Source organism: Schistocerca serialis, chromosome 9 (genome assembly GCF_023864345.2).
Source record: "Schistocerca serialis cubense isolate TAMUIC-IGC-003099 chromosome 9, iqSchSeri2.2, whole genome shotgun sequence".
Classification (NCBI taxonomy): domain Eukaryota; kingdom Metazoa; phylum Arthropoda; class Insecta; order Orthoptera; family Acrididae; genus Schistocerca; species Schistocerca serialis.
In genome coordinates, this window is record NC_064646.1 from 284,158,978 (window position 1) to 284,179,313 (window position 20,336).

Here is a 20,336-nt window from a genome sequence, read left to right on the forward strand (position 1 = left end):
ACTGTGACCATAACAGTGTTCACTGGTTTCTTGACAGGTTAAACAATATATTCCACCAAATACGTTCAGGAACAAAATAAATTCAGAAACAAATTATCTTTTCTGTAAACTGCTCAATTTTGAACGTCCGTGAAGTAAAATATAAAAGGTAACACTTTATGCACCTCTTGGATGCCATCAGCATATTCTTCAGCCATTCAATTACAGCAGCGGTAAATTGTCTTGCGGCGGCAAATGAAAATTTATACCAAGATGGGGATTCTCATCTGGGTCTGCTCACTTACCAGATGCGCTGACCACTACGCCACCCTGGCACTGTGACTGTTGCACAACTGCATGGACTACCACAGCACGCCTCACGCCTCAATCGAAATTCCCATTTATGCCCAGCCCACTTGGCATATTCCCTCGAGTATTTGGATGGAGGAGGGAGGCATGCTAGGGTAGGACGTGCAATTGTGCAACAGTTACTGTGTCGGGGTAACATAACGGTTGGCGCATCTGCCTATTGAACAGGAGACCTGGGTTCGAATCCTGGCTTTAGTACAAGTTTTCATTCCTCATTTATACATAACAGATCTTTGAGACTTGAAAAGATCTCTGGAACCATATACGTAGTTTCAATTGACATCTATATTAGCTTTTAACAAGGTCCCATATATCGCGGGATAAAAACAACGTTTGTCAACAGTTTTGTTAAAACCTTTTCCATTGTGATAAACACTTGAGGATAATTTGGATGTGGATTTATGTGCCAAGTAAATTAGCATTGCCAAGACTGACATAACATGTTAGCGCCCGATGAGAATTTAAAAAGTGCATTAGGTTATATGGCTCATTTAACATCATGTATTAATTTCTCTTCCTCTCCATTAGCGTGCAGAACATGGGAAAGAAACTGGACAGAGGGCTATTACTTCTCATCTGATGTAGTTTCAGCTTTACCACATTTCAGATGATTTAGAAAAAAAAATGTTCAAATGTGTGTGAAATGTTATGGGACTTAACTGCTAAGGTCATCAGTCCCTAAGCTTACACACTACTTAACCTAAATTATCCTAAGAACAAACACACGCACCCATGCTCGAGGGAGGACTCGAACCTCCGCCGGGACCAGCCGCACAGTCCATGACTGCAGCACCCAAGACCGCTCGGCTAATCCCGCGCGGCTCACATGATTTAGCAACAAAGTTATATGCTCAGAGTTCATAACTATGTCTGAAAGGTTTCGTATGACTTTACATATTTCCCTTGAGTTCGAGTGTTCACACTGATAGATAGACAGTATATAAAGCATTGGATTTGTTCATTTTTTAGACATAGATTGGTCAACAAAAGTAAGTGTGTTTGTTTGTTTAGTTCGTATATAATTTAGTTTGGAAAGCTCTGTTTTTTTAAATTCCTTACAGATTAAAAAAATCGGATCATTGTGGTTCGACTAACGACTAAAGGAACGGCGCTTGGCGGCGAGTGAGCGAAGCGAGATTCCGGCACTGACCGGTGACTTCAGGTCGAAGACCTCGCTGCCAATTTACGTCCCAGAGCGACTCCAGGGGTTGCCGTCGCCAAGGACAGCTGACGATTGTACAACAAGTTAAACACGTTGATGATCTCCAAACAGCTCGTCAAGGAATTCATAAAACAATCGAATAGGCAGAATCAGTGTCACATGAAGGTTTGAGGTGCTTTGCTGCAATGTACTACAATCTATTTATTACATTTATTTCATGAGAAAACTAGCTGACAAATCTAGCTTTGCTAGGGTATCCATGTTACCAATTTTCTATTACACACTAAAAATAAAAGTGAACTCTATTCATATATGACGATGATATCTGCTCATTCGGACATACCTTCATATATATTCATATACATATGGTTCACACAGCCACAGCAGTTGTCTCATAGTAAGAGATATTTGTACCAAGGTTGGTTGAAATCGGTCTAGAAGTTTAGGAGGAGATGTAAAACGTGCACCCACACATTAATCAATTTTTATAATGTGCATCGATTTCAAACTGCATACAGGTACACTAGAACGATCCGAATTCCATGGAGGACTTACGTTTTCTTCTAATCGTAAGTTGGTAACCCTGTTTGCTGGTTCTTCGATGTAACAGTGCTTTAAATTAAACCGTCTTTTCAACTTCTTCTCAAAGTATGTAGCATACTTACGTTTAATAATCACTTTGGTGTTCACCGCATACATTTGGTGGATGGAATGCCGCTGTAGTGCAAACACACGTGTAATGCGCACTTGATGCTTTTACACCCGAATTATGAAGATTGACACGTTGCTATAATATTGCCTCTGCAGCAATATTGCTGGTGATCACGGCAGGGTAGTCGTTTAGCCCGATGGTGCTGTCGTACCGCTCCTGTGTGTCATTCTAAGAGCTTGGTATTATCACCATCTGCAGGATTCACAGAAGATGAGGGGTGTCCGTGGATTAACCACTCCATTTCACCTAACTTCCAATCGTCAGAGAAGAGTATGTAGTGATTGTGTGTTTTCAAATGTTTTTGAACTTCTGTTTATGTGTATCACTGAACACCATCATTCTCGAGAGTGTCCTATATTTTTCACTTCCGTAATTGTGAATTTAGCTGAGTAGCACCAGGTTCACACAAGTGACTATTCTCGTTTAGTTTCACATAGGAAACTTTCCCATTAATACCCCTAATGACAATTCTTTTTTATAATGCAAGGGTCGAATAACATTTACAGTAGTTATATGGATTAGCCTAAATACTAAACATTTCGTTTTTGATTACTGTAGTCGTTTCTGAGCATTTGACTCGGTAGCCTGGTACTTACAAGTGAATTGGCCTTTTCTCAAACAGTAGACGTGGGACTTCAGTACTTGGGATACTGCTGTTCAACTCTTGCATGTGATGAATCGTCACATTCCTCACCACGAATAGGATAAGAAGAAGAAACAAAAACAAACCTACTGTGTACGTGAAAGAGACTATGCATCCCAAAGCGTGGAGGAAAAAAATAGCACGTGATATCAAATTAGGATGAAACATGCATCTAATAGTTTATGGCCAGCATTACATCCAATAACATGACACTACACCATTCTTACACAACGAAACTGAAACTTCACTTAAATACCAACAAGAATTAGTTACTCTAGAAGGAAAATTACAAAATATACTTCATGTGTATTAACGTATTGAAAATACTTCTCTTTTGTCTTGGTATGACTTAAGACTATAGTGATTGCCTCTTGTCATCTGCTTATTTTACATTGGACTAACCAGCAAGATTCTTTATACTGCAGTTCCATGGTCTTATCACTGTATAGAGGAGGCCACAAAAGATCATGAAGTTCCACAAAAATGACGTCTTTCATTTAGAAGAGATATTACTGATTAATTTATATTTACTATGCACATATGAGGTTTTTAAAAATGCAGGTTTAGCATTTTCTACTCCATCTATACTTGTTCACATAGCAAACCGTTTTTTTTACAAAGATTAAAATAAATGAGCATTCTGATTCAGCACTTTGACTAATATTGATAAACCATTTACTTACAAAAATAAACTGACTGTCTCTCCATCAGATGAATGTTTCTTTACATGCACATTAATTTAGGAATTGTCAGAGTCAAGTTTGATTAACTTCTACGCTCTATAACTTCATCTTACTACGTAGTGTATGTACAACATGAAAAATAAGACGTTTACTGCTTGGATCTATGTAGTAAGCAATAACTCACGTATCAAGATAGCAGACAAAAGGTATTTTTCTACATACATATAAATAACTAAAGACACAAAAATATGAGAAAAAGAAAAGCGTTTATAAATAAAAGCCATGTACAAAATCTCTTTTGGATATTTCATTTTACCACCTCCCTCCTAGTCCACTGGATGAAATACATCACATTTCAATGTGTATGATGGGGAACCACTTATTTTAATCACCCCCGGTTTGCTGGAGAAGATATTGGCATAATGTGACAATACATTGGCAATTAACGTTCTCTGTTGCTCACACAAACATTCGGGTTCCATGGTTTTATCGTGGATGAGGACTGGATCAACCGTCAAATCATCACAATTTTGTGAAACAGGTGCAGTGTTGAATGGGCTGGGTGACTGTGCGTACACAATACCTTAGATTTAATTATTTTTACTTTAACCTCTTTGCAGAATCTCCAATTGTATGCCTTTGTTCGTATTAAATTCATAACAATGGCGTACTTTTCGCTGTCAAATGAGATTTGTGGCTTGAGACGATGATCCTAGCTTTCCCACCTGTCCAGACCTCCTCAATACAGCCTTGTGACAGTTAATCTGTATCTGCCATCATGGAACATGGGTGCTAAACGTTGACTGACGGTATGGTATTAAGATGGGCATTAATTGTAAGTTGCTCTTCATTACGATTTATAAGAGGTTGTAACGGGTCATCCTCCCCTAGCATTACTTTTTCTCAACAGTAATTGTCGACCTCAGTATTATTTTTCGAATTTTGGACGTGTCAGTATTATCTTAGTTGCTTTTCTGAAAACTTTCAAATAATTTTATACACAGTATGTTATACTTCAAGCTAAGATTTATGAAAAGGAATTACTTTATTTTTGATGTTATAATTGATAAGTACTAGTTGTGAATGTACAGTTAAAATTATTTTTTTAGAAACATTTGAAATTACGAATTATTTGCACACTTCAAATTCCTATTATTAATCAGGTAATCCTCTACTGTTTACTGTATTTATTTGCGAAATAATAATCGAAAGCAGTAATGTAATAGAAACTAGAAGAAATTCATTTATTATGAAAAATTGTATACCCTTTGGAATATGGTTATTTCCGCAGAGTGTGAGAGTCGTAAGCATGTCTCTGATGTGATCCGACGTATTTTTGTGCGAATAATGTAATTTTGGCTTTGTTAATGTGAAAAAAATCAAAAGCCTGTATGATATATTAAAATGCGAGTTAATATATTTACGTAAAATCAAAAGTTCTGCAACAACAATTTTAAAATTATTTAGATCAATCCAACTGTGAGGACCTAAAAAGCGACATTTTCAGCTTCAAGAAACAGACCCCTAGACAAGAAGAACTGGAGCCAACACTATATGACAAGCTAAGTAAATTAGAAAGTTTATTGTAATCTTTGCTCCTGTCAGATCTTCATAAACGATATTAATGTGGACAACAGACGGAATTAGTAAGGAGGGGGGTCGGGGGAGATTACAAGTTCACATTTTGTCAATATGTTTTCATTTTTGAACACAGCACAAAAAATTCAGTTAATTTTGATACTTCTGAATGTGACGCCAGTTTACGCAATTTACATAAAATCTGCGTGTTTTGATAAATGATACAAATCATTCAGATTTTTGCGTCAGCTCATTGTTGCTGTAGTCTTGTACCATGGGAAGCAAGGAGAGGATGTTCTTTGGTGGCCAGTCTTCTCTTTTCTATAGCGAAACTCCATGCATGTATTAACAGGGTTCTTTATTAACATAAACAGAGAGCTACTTACCTTAAAGTCAGTTGTTGTGGCACTAGCTCCACCATAATTGTCCACGTTAGCCCCATTGCTGGTGAAGTAAAAGTCCGCTACATGCACTACTCTGATCGCTAGATACTGCCTGACTGAGCTAGAGACTGTGACTCAAGTGACTGGGCTGTGACTGATGACTCGACTCGGTGACTCACTGGGTGACTGACTCGACCCTCCGGTCCGCGGCGGCGATCTAAATACTGGCAGTCGAGAGGGTGTTGACGGCAAGTTCTTTGCGAGTCTGTGCTCTCTTCTGATAGGCGTGCTTGCTCCAGCGCCTGTTATTGATCTTCCTGCAGCCTCTTTGCCAACTGGTGTGCTGGCGACAGCTTTGAACATAACGTAAAACAATTCTGATTGTTCAACTATAGTACTTTGGAACATAGTAGCAAGACTGAGATTGACTGTTTCATTTCTAATGGCGCTAAAATACTAGGCTGTGATTAGCTGATTCGTTTCAGTGGTGGATAAATAATAGGCTTGTTTGGAGGAGAGGACAGGGCAGAGGGGGAGGGCATGATTGTCTCATGCATTTGCCACTTACGACGTCATGAGGTCAGTGTCATAGATGATGTCATGCGATAAAGCTCATTAATGACACCATGCGTTTACCCTTGGTATGTAGGCAACCAAAGGGTCGAAGTTCGTATTTTGTGTCGAATGCCTGTTGCCTTCCTACTCTTGATGTAGGACGGGGCGTCCTTAACCCTTCCCTTCCTCTAGTAAAGAGGTTCCAGGCTCTACAGTCTGGAACCACGTGGCCGCTCCGGTCGCAGGTTCGAATCCTGCCTCGGGCATGGATGTGTGTGATGTCCTTAGGTTAGTTAGGTTTAAGTAGTTCTAAGTTCTAGCGGACTGATGACCTCAGAAGTTAAGTCCCATAGTGCTCACAGCAATTTGAACCATTTTAAATCTAGTAAAGAGTCTGACTAGAGTTCTTCCCTTGTCTGTCATTTGTAGCGTGCATGTAAATTAAGAGCTATATAAAAAGTTTTAAATAAATTAAAAATTGTGATGCTTGTGAAAACTGTTAAGTGTTGAAAAAAATATATTTTCATCCAGATGATCTACATAGACGTTAAACTGCAACGTGTTTCTGAATGTAGTCCTAAATCCAATGTATGTTGGTAGTCGTGAAGTAAACACTTTGTGAATGAAGTCGAATAATTTAATTACATACAATGGCGGTACTCCACAATGAGTAAAAACGTCAGCTAATAATGCACTAGTGGCTCGCAAGGTAATAAATTTTATTCATCGGAGTTTGCAGTTCTATGCGCCTGTGCCACTGACGTTTGATGCAGTTACAATGAAGGCGATACTTTTAATTTCCTGAAATATGGGTCTCTCAGCAGCTTCAGTGAATATCACAAACAACTTTCCACTCTTCCTTCACCTCAAAAAATGTATAGATGTGTGTGAAATCTTATGGGACTTAACTGCTGAGGTCATCAGTCCCTAAGCTTACACACTACTTAACCTAAATTATCCTAAGGACAAACACACACACCCATGCCCGGGGGAGGACTCGAACCTCCGCCGGGACCAGCTGCACATTCCTTCTCCTCCGCCTAGGTACTGGTAGCTAGCTAAAGTCCGAGAAAGTATGCACTGGTGCAGGTCACGGTCTATAAAGGATTCACAGGGTTGCGATAAATGCTTATGGAAAGCGCTGTTCCGTGTTACGTAGTAATGAAACCCTGACAAGATCAGTAGAGAGTAAAACTTACAGTGGACTTTTCACATGTGAATATGCAGTCAAAAGCATGAAAGCCCAACGTTCCTTAAAAACGATAATGTCGGCGCAGGTTAGGAATTTTCTCACTTGCCTGGTTTTGCCTAATTGTCCGTCGTGTAAAGTACAATAATATCGTTAACATTCTTGTGAAATGAAGTGTATTAAAGATCATATAGAAGATTACTTTCACATAAATATGGAATGTATTATTAATATAAATTAGACTTATTTTTTGGAGCTCTTTTACAAATAAAAGGGCTGAATGTAAATAAGGTAAATCATACAATTGTTTAATTTTGAGTTATGGATATGTCTATACGTTCCTGAGAAAAAAGGGTACCGTATAATTATAAGTTAACCATTTTCGGATGTTTTTCCTTTGGTTGTAGTGTTAAACCTTGCTCCGTGGCAAATGTTTGGGTATCTCCCTACCATAAGCCAAAATAGGTCGCATATGGTTTTCTGTTTCACGCGCACATATCATTCAATTCTGGAAACCGCATGTAAAATAGCAAAACAACTGTAGACCATTTTTCTCTTACGCTTATTTCTTTCGACACCAACACATTTACATCTCTCCCACATGTCATTTGAAACCGTATTGAGTTACGCATTCAGGAGAATAGACACTTGAATACCTAACTTAGCCCAATGACATCGTATACCTACTTTTTGCTGTGAAATGAAATTTAATATATATCAACCAGTAAGACTGTTTTAAATATCAGCTTGTATTATTGCTGGATGTGGAGGCCACAAAACAGTCTTCCAAACTGTACAGCAGTACCACACTTTCTGCACTTTTTCTTCTTGAATAGCACACAACACAATTTTATGACATTTTCTCTTCTCAGGTGGGGTTATGTGCAACGGAAAATTAGCCCCTGTTTTTGTCTGAAACCTTGTATTTGCAGTGGAGGTACTTGCTGATGGTTACCTCTGTATTTAAGTAGCTGTGCACACTTTAGCAATTGCCGTACAACGTTAATCCTGAAGATTGTGTAGTAGGTCTTTTTCGTTCCAGTGATCTTGTGGTACACGTTTTGGAATAAATTTATCTGCCATGTATACGCTTAAAACTGAACATCATTCTTTGATACACGGATGTGCATATTCGTGAGCTTAACTCGCCATACGGTTTAAATACTATTGCAAATTCATGCACTTACAGCTCGTCATTTGATGCCATCGGATTTGATGAAAATTTCGTCAACAGAACATTCCTCTGAAAGCAGTCAATTATGTACAGCATGTTGCGTCCACCCGTTAAAGTTTGAACGTTTCTAGCCCCTTAATTGAAATGGATAGAAATTAGTTTGTACGTAGCTTGTTTAAGTATACGAGTTACACAGTAGAATAAAACGTTTTATTTAAAATATCTGGGAAAATAATCTAATAAACTACCCTAAACTTCCGCTAATCTGGCCCTAATAGGCCGGCCTCTAGCCAATCAAGCAGAAATGACGCATACAATAATGAATTCTCGTGTGCAGCAGTGTTGGTAGTTAATTACAATGTTTGTTATACATGCCTTACATTGTGGATTTCCTTATGTTTCACTATCATGGCTTCTAAAAGCGAACACTATACTAGAGGTGAGTCGAATTGAGGTTTTTCACAGAAATCCATTGCTATTGAGTACAATGTTGTGCGAGCAACTATTTATGACCAAACTTTAAGAGAGGAAGAGATAATCAAAAGCGTACTGGAAAGTTATAACGAAAGTGATGAAGAGGTCGTAGGAGGTGAGAAGATGAAGGTATCTTCCTGGAGTGCGTTATTCAACAATCAAAAACATGCAGTATCGATGCAATGCTTGTGAAGCCGTTGTGTCATAAAGCATACTTCCGTCGCGTATCATCGTTGCGACATATAAAAATTTGGACCATTTTTCGTAGTGGATGATACTGCAGCAAATGTACACTCTCAAGGACAAATTTTTCTATTAAAACCAATGTACCTTTGGATTTCATAAACAATAATCGGTATGTGTTTACACTAAATTTAGGACTCTCAATAATCCAGCGCTTCCGTTAATCCGGCACTCATATGTTCAAAGACTGGCCGAATTAGCGAGATTGTCTAGCGTATGTCGATAATCCCACAGGAAGAGTGAAGTCCCTAAAGTGCATGTGTCCAAATAAATATCCTTTTCACTTATTAATTTGCAAGTTATAGAGAAAAACAGCCTATATATTCCAGCCTCAGGTCATATAAGAAAATTTACAAGACTGTCACTAAGACAGTATACCTACTCTCCAAGTTTTATGGCTAGCCTGCAAAATTACACTCGTTGGATTTGCTCTTGTGTGCTTCTTTTGGGCCCCCATCATTATTTTCCTCCACTGATTCCACTTTGCATCCATATACTCATTAGTTAGACAGCGAACACTCCATCATCACTAACTATGGACCTTGAGTAGCCTTTGATGTGCTCAATTTGAGCAGTCGTGGGACTACTGTCACAGAATATGTACACTATTGCCGTATTCACAGAAGCACCACAATTAGACGTGTGTGGCCCCTGGTCTACAACGGTAGGAGAGCAGTGGGAGTTCTGGCCAGAAAATCGCTGCCATTAACATCAACATTCCAGGAACCGATGACATCAGCTTCAGAATTCCTGGACTTCCCTCGCCCCACATTCTCCTCCCCCCCCCCCCCCCCAATGGCACTACATATGTACATAGACGTCAATGTGCTCTCAGCCAATGGCGATAGCATCCCAGAGCCACAGAGTACTGACGTTTCGCCCAATGGCGTCTAACTACAGCCCCCCAGCCCTCATCCAATTTTATGATTCAATTGTATGAGCGCAATCATTTGTTGTCCGCACTTTAAGGATGAATGGGGCCCACTGCCTGCGAGCAATATGGTCTCCATTCTAGCTCAGTGTTATTGCTCCAATTACATGAGGCCATAGTGAGAACCACACAGTATAAAATAGTGGCGGCATAGAGTAGTCTGCAAAACGTTAGTCGATTGGCACCAAATCTAGTGAGAGGAACTGTGGTCAAAAGTATTTGAACGATCTGTGCTCTTGTGTTAGGGGACCAGTTGCTGCAGTGAGATGTGGAGTTTAAAAAAATGGCGAAGTAAGATATTTTGACACTGCATTGTGTGACGTCATAGCAGAGTCTGCAAAATGGAGGTAAGTATCGATGTATGATACTCTGCCATTATGGTATGTGTGAATTCTACAAAAAAGTGAATCGTCTATGTGAACTGAGTGTGACTGAGCCATTGTTAGCATAATTAATACCTTTCGTTACTAGCAGCAAAGTTTTGGACATTTTCTGAAAGCATTCCAAAAACACTGAGATTGCGTAACGCGTTTACATTACATATTTGTGTACACTGAATATGCATTAGTGAAATTTATATTAAGAGTGTTAGATGTAATATGTCACTTAGGTGGCATCAAGTCTGAATTTGCATTTTTTTTCAAGTCTCAGCCTGCTACTACACACGTATACTTCTACCGAGTTGATGATTGCTGAAATTATTGATTAAGTACTTTTGCAAGCCTCAGCTTGTCAGGACGAGCATTCTGTCCAGTGTCATGATTAAATCACCTCCTGTGCCGCTACGCAAGTTCATATTAGCGCTGAAGGAGAAAATTTTTTCCACAGTACCGTAAAATAAGGTTATTACCCAATTGTGACTGAGTACTAGAAGCAATGTAATTTCGTAGGTCTTAAGAGGAAGGACGAATGTATCAAATGCAAACTACTGTCTACCTGCTATAATTTTAATTAGTTAATGTGGAAATCATGATGGTGTTGTACATGTAGTGGTATCACGTCTTGCAGTATATGATTAATTTATGTGTTAACCTTCGATTTATAACTACGCCGTTTACCCTACACAAATGAAAACATAATTGGGTAACGAGTTGTTTTTAGATATTGTACTATTGCACTGGAGTACAGCGAAAACGACGTTAGTATGTCCAAACGTCGTCTTTGTCAATTGTGACTAGCTGTAAAAAGTGATAGGACAGACCAAAATGCAAACGTAAAAAATTAGTAGTATTATCTTCCTGGTAGGATTATCTTCCTAAAGTTTAAATAACAAATTCATTGTGAACAATTGCATGGCTGCCTTTAACAATGAATAATGCCTCCATTATAACGTGCTCTAGAAAAAAGAAATACTTACTACTGAAGTGTTGCCTGAAAGTACTACAAAGCATGAACACAATCAATTTTTTTTCTATTACATGTTCACGCATTAATGTTAAATCTTTGTGCAGAAACGCAGTATCTACAGGAAAAGAGACTAGGATGTTTTTGATGATAGTGATTCGCCCTGTCATGTGACACTCCACTAAAAGCATAGGACACCCATTTTCGACGTCATGATCACCTGACCCACCAAAACTGTCAGCTGAAATACCCAGTGAGTGAACGGTTATATCCGTAACATGGCAGCTGCCTGAGGTGTTGAGGTCAAATATTGCAATCTGTATAAAACTGGTCCGCTTGCGCTTCTGAAGTAATCATTCTATTTACTGTAGTTTCACATTTTATTTCTCTATTTCGACATTTTGCTTGGCTCTGTAACAAGAGTGCTAAACACTTGGGGAAGTTCGTTTCATATTCTGTGGGAATGCTAGGCTTTTCTTTTCTGTCATCGCTTGTATTGATGATTATACGTGTTCACTCTTTCACTTTTGTACATAAATTTTGGTTTTCCTTTTGTATTCTCCCTTATGTTCAAAAGAGCCATATTTGTCTTCTTACAACCTGTTTCGTGTTGCCCGTTATCATTGTTGTAGAATAATGTCCACGCCATGGAAGGCTTTCAGACCTCCATTTACATAATGGCTGTTGGAGATGAGTAGCTTCGAGCCCAAGTTAAACGCTGTCCGCACACTTGATGTTCGCTTCTGCCGACGCTTTATTAAGTGGAGACGTAGGTCACTGACTGACCTTTGGCCGACGAACTCGCCGAGTCTAGCCTAAGGCAGGCTCAGGATATAACGTGACGTGACGTCACTACAAAATGGCGGACACTCCACAGTCTTTGCGGGACAAACAGGCCCCATCTCAGAATGTAGCATTCGTCCGAAAGCAACGAAATCTTTGGCCATATAATCTTAACCCAGTATCTGTAATAAAATATTGTGGGTGTAACACGTATGTAGCATCCATTGGGCGCGTGCAGGAATTAATATTAGAGGAAAATGAATAAGTTTAGGGATCATGAGCGTCATTGATGACAATTCCAACGATGTTTAAGTCCATGTTTAGTCGAATAGCTCACTGAAATTTTTGTAAACTAACCACAACTCAGCACTCCACCTAGAACAACAAAATGTGCGGTAAACCCTTTGCTCATACCTTTATGATCGGAAAAAAAATTGTTATACAAGTAACCAAGAAACGACAGGTAATGAGCTAGTTATATAACCTTAAATAGTTCGTCGACAAAATAGACGACTGAAGAAACAATGTGAAGAGGAAGGGAGATGGCTGGAAGTGGAAAAGTTCTGGCACGATCAAAGTAAAATACATTTTAGCAACTGTATATTAACATCCTAAATTCATGCAACGATACTGCAATAAAGGAAAAGATAGCCAACGAGAAATTTTAAAATTTTTGAAATGACTTGCAGCACAAGTATTAGATAAGAAAATGGATTAAAGGGCAAATGACAAGTCCTTTATACCACAAACTCGGAATAGTTACGGCGTAAAAAAAGGAATCACCAGTCCAAACACCCTTAAACAGTTTATACAGTTGTGGCTTCCTTCATAGATGAAAGAACCAAATCTGAAACTTAGTAACAACAACACTAGCTTAAGGCCTTGTTGCAGGTATGTTTCATTTTCACTATAAAGCCAACAAATTTTTATAATCAGATATAGTTTATATCGGCATCAGAAGTTTAAGGCCCAATAAAGAAAAAATAAGATACAAATACAGGGAACAATTGCAGATTAAAAAACGTGAGAACTTAAAACCCATTACAATCTTTCCGTACGTAGGAGACTGTGGAAACAAACTATTCTTTAAGTAAGGTTTGAATTTGTGTTTACGATATGGGAGGGCGGAAACGTTATAATCAGCAGTCCCTTTACGTATGTTCGAGCACCTAATTTGGCTCCAGCTAGACACAGAACTCCCAAAATTTAAAATGGTTACTCAACTCATTACTTTCATTGAAAGTTAGAACGAAAACTCTATACAAATATTATCCAACTATGCCTGCCAGGGCGTAAAATACATCGTCAGCAGTACGTCAATAACTGACTACGAGCGGGAAATTCAAGCTGCCGCGCTCTATGAACATTGACTTAGAAAATATCTGATTATTATCTGCTGCATAAAAAGTATATTTACTTTTAGAACAAGATTTATAGTTTAAGAAGATTCAGTCTGGCTGTTCGCGTCTGAACGAATGTTTTTTTTTTTTTTTTTTTTTTTTTTTTGGTCATCAGTCTACTGACTGGTTTGATGCGGCCCGCCACGAATTCCTTTCCTGTGCTAACCTCTTCATCTCAGAGTAGCACTTGCAACCTACGTCCTCAATTATTTGCTTGACGTATTCCAATCTCTGTCTTCCTCTACAGTTTTTGCCCTCTACAGCTCCCTCTAGTACCATGGAAGTCATTCCCACATGTCTTAGCAGATGTCCTATCATCCTGTCCCTCCTCCTTATCAGAATGTTCTAGTCAGCGTAATGCTACCAAATACCGATGAGCGACAAAGAGATTCTTATTAACATTTATCAACTGGATACAGTGCCGTTTTCCATGAAGTAAAAGAGTTATTATCTGAATTAATTATTGTTCAACTAATGAAACTACACTTGTGTATCAAAGCAGACGCTTACATGCTAGGCTAGTGATACCTGTCATGTGTCCACGCTCGTCGTCAAATATGGGGTGTCCAGGAATCCGTCGTACTCGGTTCGCTAGATGAATCAAACAAGTCGTGTTAATGAGTTTCATTACAAAAAGAAAATGACAATACTTAACTCTGACAATCACACAGATATGTCGCAAGCAAAGGGCGACACACAAAATAATGGATCTAGTTTAGTGTAAGCAGTTCCGAGCTACATAGAGTGTACAAGCGAAGTAACGAGCTTTGACGTTTCTATTCAGGTCCCTAGTCTTGAAGCTGCTATTCAACTGGGGCGTTGTCAGTCGGTCGCGGCGTATGTCCTCTTCACACAGGGGCCGCTGATGTCGCGTTGTCGTCCTGGAGAGGGGTCGGTCAGAGTGCGATTGGCTGACGCCTTCTCACAGCCATCTCTTCTCTATCTGGCGTGCCGGCGCATGACTTACAGTACCGAAGGGAAGAGAGCAGTAGCCGGTTGCCGCTTTTCATCGTCCATCAAAGATATTTGAGTTCACTGATACTACACTCATGCTCATAAACTAAGGATACTGCTGATACATGGTGAAACAACTGTCTGGTGGGCGGTTTGAGGGTTTAAATCACCTCGAGGTATCACCATGCGGTGCATTTGACCTGCGGTCGTCGCACGGTGGCGCTGGCAGCAGTCCACATGCGCAAAGGTGTGTTGGTGCATGTCAGAGTACGGTGCAGCGAGTAAGTGTGCAGACGTTTTCAGATGTGCTAATGGTGACTGTGTGTTGAAAATGGCTCACAGAACACATATTGATGACGTTATGACGGGTAGAATACTAGGACGACTGGAGGCTGATAAAACACAACAGGTCGTAGCATGGGCCCTCCTGTGCCACAAAGTGTGATCAAGATCATGGCAACGATTCCAGCAGACAGGAAACGTGTCGAGGCGCTACAGTACGGGACGTCCACAGAGTACAACACCACAAGAAGATCTCACCATCAGTGCCCGCAGATGGCCACGAAGTACTGCAGGTAGCCTTGCTCGCGACCTTACCGTACACTCTGGAACAGTTGTCTCCGGACACACAGTCTACAGACGACTGAACATACATGGTGTGAACAGACATGGTTTATTCGCCCGAAGACCTGCAAGGTGCATTCCACTGACCCCTGGTCGCAGGAGAGCCCGTAAAGCCTGGTGTCAAGAACACAGTACATGGTCATTGGAACAGTGGTCCCAGGTTATGTTCACGGACGAGTCCACGTATTGTCTGAACAGTGCTTCTCCCCGGGTTGTCATCTGGTGTGAACCAGGAACCACATACCAACACCTTAATGTCCTTGAAAGGGACCTGTATGGAGGTCGTGGTTTGATGGTGTCGGGTAGGATTATGATTGGTGCATAGGCACCCGTGCATGTCTTTGACAGAGGTCAGGTGTATCGGGACGTCATTTTGCGCCAGTATGTCCGCCTTTTCAGGGATGCAGTGGGTCCCACCTTCCTCCTGGTGGATGATAACGCACGGCTCCACCGAGCTGCCATCGTGGAGGAGTACCTTGAAACAGAAGATATCAGGTGAATGGAGTAGCCTGACTGTTCTCCAGACCTAAACCTCATCGAGCACGTCTGGGATGCTCTCGGTCGACGTATCGCTGCACGTCTTCAAACCCCTAGGACACTTCAGGAGCTCCGACAGGCACTGGTGCAAGAATGGGAGGCTATACCCCAGCAGCTGCTCGACCACCTGATCCAGAGTATGCCAACCCGTTGTGCGGCCTGTGTACGTGTGCATGGTGATCATTTCCCAGGGGCCGGCCGGAGTGGCCGTGCGGTTATAGGCGCGAGGCCGCTACGGTCGCAGGTTCGAATCCTGCCACGGGCATGGATGTGTGTGATGTCCTTAGGTTAGTTAGGTTTAAGTAGTTCTAAGTTCTGGGGGACTGATGACCTCAGAAGTTGAGTCCCGTAGTGCTCAGAGCCATTTGAACCATCATATCCCATATTGATGTCGGGGTACATACGCAGGAAACAGTGGCGTTTTGTAGCACATACGTTTCGGTACGGTTTTCTCAACTTATCACCAATACCGCGGACTTACAGGTCTGTGTCGTGTGTGTTCCCTATGTGCCTATGCTATTAACGCTAGTGTTGTGTAGTGCCACGTTGTGTGGCACCACATTCTGCAGTTATCCTTAATTTATGAGCATGAGTGTAGATCAGTCACATCCTTCCTTTAAAGAATTACAATTTGTATTCGAAAGAAACTAAAAATTATCACTGCCCAATACAGTATTCGTAGTCGGCTGGTGTGGCCGAGCGGTTCTAGGCGCTTCAGTCTGGAACCGAGCGACCGCTACGGTCGCAGGTTCTAATTCTGCCTCGGGCGTGGATGTGTGTGATGTCCTTAGGTTAGTTAGGTTTAAGTAGTTCTAAGTTCTAGGAGACTGATGACGTCAGATGTTAAGTCCCATAGCGCTCAGAGCCAGTATTCGTAAACCATGATTTTGCAGAGAAATTTTTAAGTCCACGTGGAGGCATTACACGGCTCCCTGAATGGCAGCGGCAACGCACAATCTTACTCTCTTTAGTGCTGCAATACAACTGTTTCCGTTTGCGTTATTGTCATTTTACAACTCAAAATTTGATAACTGCTTCTTAATCACAGTGTGAAACACCAACTGAATGCACCGTTACACATGCCATTACTTCCATTCCAGTGTTTGGGGCATAGAAGTTACCGTAACACATAGTATAATTTTAGAAGGAGTAGTTACTCTGTCGATAGGTTTCCTGATTTCCTCTGGAAAGCCTTATAAAATTAAACTAGAAATTTACCAGAAGTGTAAATGTGAAGTGTAAAGAAAGTACAAAAGTCAGTATATTTCTGTCTATAAAAACCGTAGTTAATTCGACAGGTAGCCATAAAATGTACAACTTAATGATTTTTTTGTGTTAAAAATGTTAATAAAACATGTATTTTAGTACCACAAAATAACTTTACAATGTCAAGAAACTTTGTAAGCATAGACATCTTCTCTCATTAAGGTTAAAAAATACCTTGGTTCAAGGATGGAATACTACTTTTGTCTCTGTTGTTGAAGAATTAAGTCGCTTAGGTGTTCTGATGCTCTAAACATTTGATACACGTATTTTCTTTTACAATATATGGAAGAAAGTGAAATTCTCCTGTTCTTATAAAAAACATTTCCCTTCCCTGTGGATATATTAAAGTGAAAATAATTATTTAAACCGAGTTGTGTAGAAGATTGCCCATCTGGCTTCCTTTTGTCATGACGGCGCACAGGCGGCCATTACGTGGAATTTAACTAAAATCTTAGATATTGGGCTTCTCTCTCACGTTAGCATAATAAATACTTTGAATATAGATAATAATTTTTAAGCTTTAATATTTCCTAAGTTCATTTTATCAGAATTTTTACGTAATTGCAGGGATAGATTTAACTTCAGTAGACAACAAGCCTTAGGTTTGCTTTACGATATCTTGTAATTAAATTTACTTCTGTCAAGGAAAGGCTTAACCTAAAATGAAGCCAGTGTGATATCAATGAAATTATTTATCTTGAGTATAAATCCTTACGCTATGTAGGTGGTTATATCGCTTCTCTCTTCGCAACAAATAATTTAACGTTCAATAACAGCAATAGTTTCATGCTACTTCTGAATATCTTTGAGGTCGCCGCGAGTTTGGATAATATAATTAAAGTATTACAAGCAAAACTGTACCCAATTTCACTAATATTTGTGGCTGCGTATCAACCTTGATTACAGTCGGCGTGTAAGACGCATTTACGAGCGTGCAGAATATACCCGACGCCAACAGTGTATTAAATATCCTTCTTCTTTTTCCCTAAACTCCCGACGTCACGTGCTTTAAAATCAAAACACTTTAATACAGAAGAAGAAAGAAGGATTATGTAAGTGGCCCCCTAACTCGCAGCTCGAATCTACGCAGAATACAAAGTTTAATAGAAACCAGTATTTCGTTGTACTGTATAGTATTTGTGTTTTATTTGTAATTAATTGATGAATGTTTCTTTCCAGATGTTCATCACTTGTGGTTGACTGGGTAACGTCATTGATACCCCATGGTGCTTATTATTGTGAGTTAGTTATTGTCTTCTACATGTGTTGTTCGTTTAATAGCAAGAGACTGTATTCGTATGAAGTGTTGGTTAAGATTTTTCTGCATTTTTTAGCGAGTAAACTCGCAGGCGAAATAAGCGCTAGCGCAACAATTGACTGTTAAGTTGCCAGCAACATCTAGCACAAAAAGACGGAATTTATTTATTCTATGTATCGTGCCAGAACTAGACAACAGTGTAGAAACGAATCTGCATATTCCGATTTTGAATCTCTTGATAACACACAAGAACTATCAGGTGAAAGTAGTGAGGTAACTGAACCTCTGTCACAAGAAACTATAATAGAATAGGGGCAACTGGTAGCCAGTGAATCCGATATATCTTGGTTGACGATAATAAATCGGCAGTATCGACATCCGCAGGGGGAAGGTCAAACTCTACAGTAATGAAACCATCACCACAGGAATGCCCGGTGATGATTTCTTTACACTGTTCTCTCAGAAGTTACAAGAAAAACAGAAAGAACGAGGTAAAGCTATGCTCGAACAGTTTAATGGACTGCTTGAGACCAAAGAAAGAGAACGCGATGAACAGTTAGCTCTCATAAAGAAAGAACAGGAGGAGAAACTATCTCAAAGAACGTGAAGACAGACAAGAGGCCAGAGAGAAATTACAGGATGAGAACACCACGTGTCAATTAAACGAAATTCTAACAGACTGACGGAGCTCTGTTAACCAACCTACATGAACAGCTAGAAACTGAGCAGATCGGAGAGCAACCGAGCTATGTGGCGCAGTGGTTAACACACTGGACCCGCATTCGGGACAACGGCGGTTCAAACCTGCGACCGGCCATCCTGATTTAGGTTTTCCGTAATTTCCCTAAATCGCTTCAGGCAAATGCCGGGATGGCTCCTGTGAAAGGGCACGGCCGAATTCCTTCCCTCATCCGAGCTTGTGCTCCGTCTCTAATGACCTGGTTGTCAACGGGACGTTAAAAACCAACGTCCTCCTCCTCGAAGAGCGCTTGAAGCCTCAGACGGAAAAGATTGAAACCGAAATAACTCAGTGCTTGGAGCAAAAGGATGTACAGATTGAAACGTCCCCTTATAAAAATTATGAATGACTGTGTGGAAAACCTCTTACGTTATTTGATTTCCAAACAGCTGTGCAAAACTGAACGTACTCAGCCATTTCTCTCTTTACTTATTCTGATCATCACTAAACTGACACTCAATATTTTTAGCGCAACGCAATGTGACTTTAAATAATCCCCACAAAAGAATGGCCCTGACTAGCAATAACCTATACCTTCCCTGAATCACTTACCTCACAAAAATCTTCGTTACTCGAACTACTGCAATACAGCGTGCGCCAATACTGCCAGTTCTCGTTTCCCACGCCCGGGTTCCCGGGTGCGATTCCCGGCGGGGTCAGGGATTTTCTCTGTCTCGTGATGACTGGGTGTTGTGTGATGTCCTTAGGTTAGTTAGGTTTAAGTAGTTCTAAGTTCTAGGGGACTGATGACCATAGATGTTAAGTCCCATAGTGCTCAGAGCCATGTGAATACTGCCAGCTAAATAAAAGATTCTAACTACTGAAGGCACTAACTACTGATAGGAATAGTTAGAAAATGAAAGATTTCGATAGAGAACAAACAATGTATTTACCTTAATAATGTTAAAAAGTCATCTTAAGTATATCTATCAATTCATGATATCCATCATTACAAAAAAAAAAAAAAATGGTTCAAATGGGTCTGAGCACTATGTGACTTAACTTCTGAGGTCATCAGTCGCCTAGAACTTACAACTAATTAAACCTAACTAACCTAAGGACATCACACACATCCATGCCCGAGGCAGGATTCTAACCTGCGAACGTAGCTATCGCTCGACTCCACACTGTAGCGCCTAGAACCGCACGGCCACTCCGGCCATCTTTACAAATTCCTTTTTCTGGCGGACACACGTCCAGATCGTCCGCTTATAGTAACCTCTCAAAACTCTGACATCTCTCTCTCCACATCCACCACTGCTGGCGGCTCACCTCCAACTGCCCAACGCTACGCGCTGTTCACATCCAACTGCCCAACACTACACAAGCGAATATTCCAACAATGGGTCCAACCAG